The following is a 6,821-nucleotide window of genomic DNA, read 5'->3' on the forward strand; positions in this document are numbered from 1 at the left end:
ACCTTCGTAATCAATGTCTGTTTGGATCGGATCATTAGGATTGCACGGTGCCATAAACCTATCAATTTTGTGCGATAAGGCAGAAAATTGGGCTTGTAACATCGCAACTGGATCAAGATTCATTATACCTTTAACCGATGATGTACCTGAGGATGATGGTTTCGCCATTGGTATATGTCCACGCTCTGCGGGCCACATACTGCTGTTGATTGCCATTTCCTCCAAAAGTTCTCTTGCTTGGGCGGACGTCTTCTTCATAAATAACCCTCCAGACATAGCATCTAATGAACCTCTAGTTATAGAATGTCTGCATTAAAAGTGCATCTGGCAGTTGGTGGTGTGGGCATAAACGTTGAAGTTCTTTAAAACGTTCCCAAGCCTCATAAAGAGTTTCATTATCATTTTGGGTAAAAGATGTCAATTCTTTGATGACTCTTGCGGTTTTTGCTAAAGGAAAATATTTTGATAAAAACGCTTGGGCTAATTGGTCCCAAGTTTCAAATGTTGCAGCAGGCATAGAAGTTAACCAAATTTTTGCCTTATCCTTCAAAGTGAAAGGGAAGAGGCGAAGTTTGATTGCTTCGGCTGTTACATCGGTAATTTTAAAAGTGTCACAAATTTCTAAGAAATTTGTCAAATGGGCATTAGGGTTTTTGTTAGGTAGTCCGTAAAACGTTACGTTGTTTTGCAACATATTAAGCAAAGCAGGCTTAATTTCAAATTGATTTGCGTTTATACGGGGTTTAACTACACTATTAGTTACACCGGCCATTCCTGGCCTAGCATAATCCATAAGTGTCGGTGGATCGGCCATATTTTCTGGCTGGACTACTTTGGTTTTTAAGGGTGTTTTGTCTTTGTTTTTGTTGTTTTTCTTGTTTTTCTTAAGTGTTCTTTCAATTTCTGGATCAAGAGGGTCTGGTGGTGTGCCCGAACTTCGCGAACTGCGCATGAACTTGAAATTGTTGCACGGCCCAAACTACCTTCAAAACAAAATTGAAAACAAATATGTTATATAAACTGAAAATAAATAAAATGTAAAAGTTGTATAAAAATAATGTGTAAACCTAGATTCGAAAATAAAATACGAAAAATAAAATTTTTGTCAAAAATTTTGGCGTATCCCCGGCAACGGCGCCAAAAACTTGTTGAGCGATTTCCGCAAGTGCACGGTTTCGCTTGTAGTAATAAAAATATCGATCCCACAGGGATACGTTTTTTAACGAAAAACTTATTTTTGAATCTGTTAATTTCGAACTTGTTAGATTTACTATTGAATGTAAATGAAAAGTGAAATTTGTCTAATTGAATTTAGGAAATTGTTTAATTGAGTTTGTGGACTTTGAGTATTTGAAAATGCTGGATTAAGATTTTATATTAGAATATATCAATTGTTAGAAAGATCTTCTGATTTAGGGATGAATTTTACAAAACAGGAACATTTAGAACTTTTAGAAAAACAAATGAATGTATTCATTTGCATTAAGCAAAGAAAACAACTTAAACTTTGTATCAATTAAGATGATGAAATAAATGACGGAACCTCTAATTAATTGGCTTTGAACGCGACAAAACCCTTTCGGGATAGTTGCCCTTAATCAAATTAAAACTCTTTCGAGATGATAATTTGCCTAAGTGTTCAACAAAGTTTCCTTGTAATGATTTTGAATTTAACTACGTTTTAATGAAAACACCAGCAATCACTTTAGTGGATTGGTTACCATAAGTGCTGCATAACGATTTATCGAATAGAACGGACTTTATTAGATGAAATATAAATTGATACAAGTTTACAGAGAACATGGAGCATCGAGTTCTTCGAGGGCGTGCAAGTGAACGGCTAATCAGTCCTTTCCTTGGGTTTCCTTAGAGGTTGTCAGGCTCCGTTGTTAAGAATTGTGTTCTTTGTGAAGAGTCGTTTCTATCCACCCGAACGAACGCGTTTCTTGGATTTCAACATGTGTTTATTGATCTTGGCAGAATTTCTGCACTTACCGAGAATGGAGATCCTCGGCCGTGAATGGGGGAGCATTAAGTTGAGCTTTGGACGAAGGGAGGAAGTAGCTGAACCACGCGTGTCGCGACCGCGGGTGGGGGATTCGCTGTCGCGGCATGCTGTGTTTTTCACTTCTTTGCTCTTGTTCGTGTCCTTGACTTGGCGCTTTTGATTTACGTCGCCTTTGACTCCTTTTGTAGGGTTTTTCTTCTATTTTTGATCCTTTTTCATTCATATTTGGATTTTACCAAATATTTAGGTACCTTGCAAGAAAGAAAGATATTTGAGAGTAAAAGTAATCTAAACAGATATAAACAACATAAATTTGTAATAAAAATGATGTAAATATTAATGATATTTTAGGTATATTTTGGGCTTAACACTTATCAAAGTGGTTTTACAATCTATCCCGACTTTCATCATGAGTGTATTTCAAATGACTGAGCAGTTCTATGACGATGTTAGTAAAATGTTGAATCAGTTTTGGTGGAGGGCTTCAGGAGGGAATAATTCTGGCAATCATTGGCAACAATGGTCAACACTTTGCAAACCGAAAAGCCAAGGAGGAATGGGGTTTAGGAATATCAAGCACTTCAATTTAGCGCTATTGGCGAAACAGGGATGGAGAATTATTCAGGAACCTGATTCTCTCATGGCTAAAGTATTGAAAGCCAAATATTTCCCTCACCTTTCATTTCAGGAAGCTAGCCTGGGACACAATCCGTCGTACATCTGGAGAAGTATGCTAACGAGCCGGGATCTGCTTTTAAAAGGGCTGAGAAATAAGGTGGGAAGCGGAGTATCGGTCCCAATTTGGGATAGCCCGTGGTTACCTGATCGTCTAAATCCTAAGCCAACCAGTTCGAGGGACTTCAGCCTCCCTACTGGTACTGTACGCGATCTGATAGGCGAAGACGGTAGATGGGATAGAAGCTTGATACAACAGATGTTCAACAAACGAGACCAAAGACTCATCCTTACTATTCTGAGAGGTCGATTAACACAGGAGGATGGATGGTTCTAGGGACCAGAGGTGCGGGGAAATTACACAGTCCGTAGTGGCTACAGGTTAAGCACAGGAGAGTTTGCGGAAGAAGGCCCAGGTACGCAAAACTTTTGGAAATATGTGTGGACGTTGGATGTTGCTCCCAAAATAAAAAATTGCGTTTGGAGATTACTGTCCAGGGTATTACTGATAGGGGTAAACAACCCCTATCTTTTAGTACGGTTTTAGGGACTATTTTGTATCTTTTATTTTCTTTTTATTTACTTTAATAGCAAGTTATTATTGTTTTATCAATTTTAGGTTTTTAAATTACTTTATAGCTTTTTATTAAATATTCCTAACTTTTATCAAGTATTTTGTCACTTTTAATAAATTAATCTCTATATATTATTTTGAGCTTTATCTATACCCAAAATTAAGAAATTAACCGACCAAAAATAAATCAAATTTGACTTGGTAATTAAAAAAGGATTTTTGGTAGGATAATTAATTAATTTTGGGTGAATTATCTAAATAATATTTTATGAGATTATGTGCAGATTTTTAGAGATAAAGGTGGAGATTTTTAAGGATCAGAATCAAGGACCCACTCGGCGCATCAAATGCAAATAAAAGTCATGCATAATATTTTGGCAGATTTTTAGGGATTATCTTTGGGCTTTTTGTATTTAAATAATTAAATTTTTTTATCCCCAAAGATAAATTAGTTTTTATTAGATAATAATTGGAGAGTTATTTTTCCATTAGAATAGCTTTTTATTAATTAGTCTTTCATTAGGAAAGCTTTTTATTAATTAGCCTTTTTTTATTAGGAATAGGTTTTATTAATTAGTTTTCCATTATGAATAGGTTTTAGTTTTTCATTATAAATAGTTCCATTTGTTAGGAATTATTGTTATCTTTTATCTTTTGTAAAAACCTAGCTTCCACCTTGAGAAATCCTCTCAACCTCCTCCATCTCCTTCAAACTCCATTGAAGACACCTCTGAAGCTCCGTTCATCGAGGATTGCTCAAGTTCCATCCTTAAGTCCTAGGAAGACGCCTGCATTGGTAGACAGGTTCCCTGAAAGGGATTTTTCTTCTTTTATATTCTGTCTAGCCTCTGATCCATGTTATGAATCCTAGGCTCATTGTATCTTCGTGACAATACTTTCCATCTTTAATATATATTATAGTTTTGTTTATTCAATTGTTTTATTGCTTTAATCTTTGTCTTACGTTTTGTCTGATTGGGTTAACTCATTCGATAATCCCAAAATTAAGTTGGCACATATTGCGAGCTGAATCTGACCTAGTCAGTGCCTATAGGATTGACGACCCTATAGAAGATTAAGCCCAAATTGCTGAGCCTTAGAGCTAGTTTCGGCCTTACAAAGGAATCACGAACTAGGGACCTCAAGAGGATAGGTAGGGTTAATCGCCTCGGACACAAGTGACTTAGATTAGGTTTTAATCCCGTTGACTAAACAATCTATTTTCATTGTTATCGTATCACCTCATGTCCCTTATTACATTGGTAAAAGATCACCTAGGAGTAGAATAACTTAATTAGGCGTAGAATAACTTAGTTCGAATTAGTATAACTTAGCTAGGAGTAGCATAATTCAACTAGGAGTAGATTAACTTAATCAAAACAAACCTCAAAACCCACACAGCCTAGATAACACCTGAGACCAAGTAACTCGATAATTGCAGAAATAAATCTTGTGGATTCGATACCTGGACTTGCCCATATTTTATTACTTGATAACGACGGGGTACACTTATCCCTTAGTGAGCCTTCTACAAGAAGCGCATCAAGTTTTTGGCGCCGTTGCCGGGGATTTATTTCTTCTGCAATATCGAACCAAAGGTTGATTTGTTAGTTTAGGCATTCTTTTGTGAATATTCCTTGTTTATATCGTCTATACTTGTTCATATATAATTCTTTATACTTTTTGTGAATATTTTTGTGTGAATATTTGTTTTTAATTTTTATTGTTATTTTTAATGATTCTTCTTTTTTGAGAAAATGGCTAGAAACAATGGAAATAAGGAGTCTATTACGCATTTGCTTAACTTTCTATCTACTCACGAAGATCAAACTGACGATTTGTATGCCTCAATTAAAAAATTATGCATACAAAAAGGGATCCTAGTTGATTCAACCGCGGACGAATCAATTAAAGAACCCAATTTGGTAGGTCAGGTTGATAAGGTAATATCTTTTCCCATTAACAATGAAGAATCCAAAGATAGAAGAGTTCAGTTTTGCTCCAAGTCCAGAAATTTTCATTCTCTTTGATTTACCAAGGGAATCAAAAAGGGAGAAAACTAAACTTTTTCATAACTTATTTAAATTTTGTCCTTTGTTTTTTTTAAATTCTTTGAAACGAATAATATGTTTTGCAGGAATTTGAATTCCTAACGCGAATGTCAGCATACACCTAGGAGGGAATTCTACTTCGAGCTCACCGACTATAACGTAGCGCTTCTTGGGAGGCAACCCAAGTTTGAATAAAAAATTTCAGGTTTTTACTTTTTAATAAATTTTATAGATATACTTTTAGGTTGGTTTAGTTCTTTTACGTTTTTTTTTATTTTCAGTGCTCGGGTTAAAGAAAAAAGGGCGTAATTTCGCCTCGGGAGGCCCAGCTCGCTGAACTGGGCACCCCAGCTCGGGCGAGCTGGGCACTGCCACCCAGCTCGGTGAGCTGGGCACTGCCGCCCAGCTCATTGGGCACTGCCGTCCAGCTCGCTGGGCACCCTAGCTCGCCGAGCTGCTTGGCCAGCTGGACAGCTCGCCCGAGATAAGCAACAGTTCGGGATTTTTTAATCCCGAACGGAGCTAGAAAAAAAAATCGAAAGAAAAAAAAAGAAAAGAAAAATTCTTGTCGCGTTGTTTTATTTTAATTTGTTTTAGTATGTTATAATCCCAAGAATTGTACACTCTATCCGAAGTTAAAGTTTCGTTATTTGTTTTTGAGGGCTGAAAACCGAATCTAAAGATTGCATGACAACTAGTTTAAGTGTAGGACACAATCCCTGTATCTGTAAAAGCATGAGCTAAAGTTTGCATTTAGCCCATACTTTTGAAGAAATGCCAAAATCATTACTTAGGTAGATAACTTAAGAATTGAAGGCATGTGATATTAAACTTGAGTTTGAGGAGAACTAGTAAGCACAAATTTGAAAACCAAAGAATTGTGAGTTGAATTTGAGCCTAAGAGCGAACATCAAAAAGCTCTTTTTCTTGACATTTTTGTGTGAATGCTTTGACTTGTGGAAGATTATAGATTTTGCACCTAATACTGAGTTGAACCTGCATGCAATGATTTGAGATGATAAACGATGAATCAGCCTCATTAGAACTAACCTTTTCTTTACCTTATTTTCTCTTTTTCATCTACTCTAGGAAGCCCCTTTGAGCCTGTATTTTGTAGATTGTAGTTTTTCTTTCGTTCTAACCCTTATTTTTTGCAAACTATCACTTAGTTTGTTACTTAACCCGAGTTTTTGCAAAGCTCAATTTGAGCCTTTGTTTTCTTCTAGCGCTTTTTCTTTATTTATGGCATTATAGTAGCAAGCCAAAAGGCTAAGAGGTGAATGACCATCACTATTAAAAGAAAGAAAAAAAAAAGAAAAAAGGAATAGAAAAAGAAAAGAAAAGAGACGAACAAAAAGGGGAGAACTTCATTCCCCAGTTCTTAAAATCAGAACGTCTCAAGAAAAAAATAATGAATAAAAAGCTCAGTCCCTTCATATTTGCTAAGACCATTTTAACTTTGTTTTTCTAGCGCTAGACCTATTAATCCTTGTTGTACCTTTAACCCTCTTCT

The 6,821-nt window shown here is 36.0% G+C and overlaps 1 non-coding gene across 1 annotated transcript; it reads left to right on the forward strand.

Moving 5' to 3' along the window:
* Positions 1-329: 329 nt before the first annotated feature.
* On the forward strand, positions 330-436 carry LOC136231615 (small nucleolar RNA R71). The gene has a single exon (XR_010689988.1). It is a non-coding gene; the product is annotated as a small nucleolar RNA R71 (small nucleolar RNA).
* The last annotated feature ends 6,385 nt before the right edge of the window (positions 437-6,821 follow it).

The sequence above is a fragment of the Euphorbia lathyris genome, chromosome 5 (assembly GCF_963576675.1).
Source record: "Euphorbia lathyris chromosome 5, ddEupLath1.1, whole genome shotgun sequence".
NCBI classification, from domain to species: Eukaryota; Viridiplantae; Streptophyta; class Magnoliopsida; order Malpighiales; family Euphorbiaceae; genus Euphorbia; species Euphorbia lathyris.